General features: G+C 29.4%; 1 protein-coding gene across 1 annotated transcript in view; it reads left to right on the forward strand.

Moving 5' to 3' along the window:
- C5 (complement component 5) overlaps positions 1-2,322 on the forward strand; it is a 106,240-nt gene that overhangs the window by 55,367 nt on the left and 48,551 nt on the right. The gene's annotated exons all lie outside the window — the stretch shown is intronic.

The following is a 2,322-nucleotide window of genomic DNA, read 5'->3' on the forward strand; positions in this document are numbered from 1 at the left end:
GTTTATCAGTTGATACTTTTAATAAATAGTAAGTGACTTTTTAATGGAATTATTAGTGCTACATATACAAATTGCCTGATAATTTAGTAATATAAAGCATGGCTTCTATCAAATTACATTTCAGTAATGACCTACTTACAAAAGTCATCTTTTTATAAGTGTTATTTGTGTATACAAATACTTTCCAAATAAATTGAATATTGTCCTCTATCTGAAATAAAATACTGAATCAAAAGGATCTATACTGCCATCTTCTGTCATATATGGTCTCGTAAATATCCCAAAGTAAAGTAACTAAAAAGATTGTATTAAATACATTAACATGTTTCTACCTATTTCATATTGGTTTGTTACATATATTTCCTCTTGACTTATAAAAATTGGTATAATGTTTAGCTATTAATGACAGGTTTGTAAACGTGTTCTAGCTCTGCAATACTTTTCCCATAATGTCTACAAGCCAAGCTGTAATTCTTTAAATAAATGAAAATTTTTCCTCAACTGGCTTAATAACTATGGATAAATACTATTTATTGCTAGGAATGAAAGAAGGTTCAGTATAAATTCTATTCTTACTTTTCATATTTATAAAGGTAAGAATTCTTGTTTAACATAATATTATCAGGAAGATTGGGAAAATAAAAATATTGTCAATTTTATTACCCCTTTATCAATACATTTTTATCTTAATAAAAGAGCTTTCCATTTAGCTTATTCAATTTATGTAATATGTTTGCCATATAACCTAACTGGAAAAATCAGTCCTCATTTTCACAGCAAAAGCAATTAGCCAAAATCAGACTCATCTTAGAAAGGCTAATTTCATTTTTCAATACAAATCATATTAAGAGGTGTCATTCTTAAAACATGTCAAATTGTAATTCAGGGTAGATACATAAGTAGGTAGGTAGGACACAGAAGCCACGCTCTGGTCAATGGGAGGAGTGAAGAGATCAGTGGAGGCTCCCCAGCTCACCTAATCATACACATATAAAACAGATGTGTGCATATATGTATATACACCTCTAAAACAACATGTGTTTCCACTAATAATATTATCAGAGACATCTTTCCATATCAGTATACACAGATTTACTTTATTACGTTAACAGCTGCATAGTAATTCACATGATGGGTATACTGTAATTCATTTAACTATGTTTCTATTAAAGACATTTAGGTCGTTTCCAAGTTTTAACTATTATACATACATATCTTCCTACATATGTATGGGTATTTCTGTAAGATAGATGTTTTGTCTTGGACTGGGATAACTGGGTTAAAGAGCATGAACTTTTTACCTTTTGATAAATATTGCCATAATTGTCTTCCAAAAGGACTACATCAGTTGATTCCTCACATTCTTATGATTTTTTTGATGAACATTTTTTCGTTTATTTGTACAATGAATACTATGCAGCAGTTGAAGTCAATGAGTAGATACTACATGTATCATTTTTATTAAAGCTCAAAAACGTAATGTTGCTCAAAAAAGCAAATTGCAGAATAATACACGTACACAATGAAGACAACTACACAAATACTTGAAAACATGAAAGCACTGTATATTATTAATACATGGAAAATTTTGCCAATTTGATGGAAAAAATGGTATGTCATTTATGTTTCCATTTCATTACCCTGATTATTAACAATGTTGAACCTCTTTTCATTTGTCTATTGGCTATTTGTTTTTCTTCTTTCATGTACTACCTCTGATACCCTATGTACTGCCTTCATATTCTTCCCTTGTTTTCCATGGAGTTGTTTTTTTTCAAGGATAAGGTACCTACCTCTCTTTGTCTAATTGCTTCATCTAAAAAATGGGATAATAACAGTTATCTACTTCATTGTTAAATATTAAATGAGCTAATTCATATAAATATAGTACCTGGCCCATTGTAAGTACTCAATAGATATATATATTTATTATTGTTTATAGGAGCACTTTGTATATTATGGCTATTAATCCTTTGTTGATTATATATGTTGCTGGTATTGTCTCTAATCTGCTACTTGTCTTTAACTTTTTTAATAGTTCTTTCAATTTGTATGTTATAAAATCTATAAATTTTCCTTTATGCCTCCAGGTTTTGTGTTTTTGGAAATCTTTCCTCACTGTGAGTTTTTAAAAATGTTTTTTTCTTCTAGTACTTTTGTAGCTTTTGTGAGCATTTAGAGTTTTTATCTGAAATAAACCCCCAAATAGATAGCCAGTTGATCCAGCAGTATTTGTTAAGGAATTCATACTCTTCCCACTGATTTAAAATGTCATCTTGCCCATATATATTGACTTCCCATATATGTAGGTCTCTTTATAGA

This window comes from Propithecus coquereli, unplaced genomic scaffold (genome assembly GCF_000956105.1).
Source record: "Propithecus coquereli isolate 6110/MARCELLA unplaced genomic scaffold, Pcoq_1.0 Scaffold89, whole genome shotgun sequence".
Classification (NCBI taxonomy): Eukaryota; Metazoa; Chordata; class Mammalia; order Primates; family Indriidae; genus Propithecus; species Propithecus coquereli.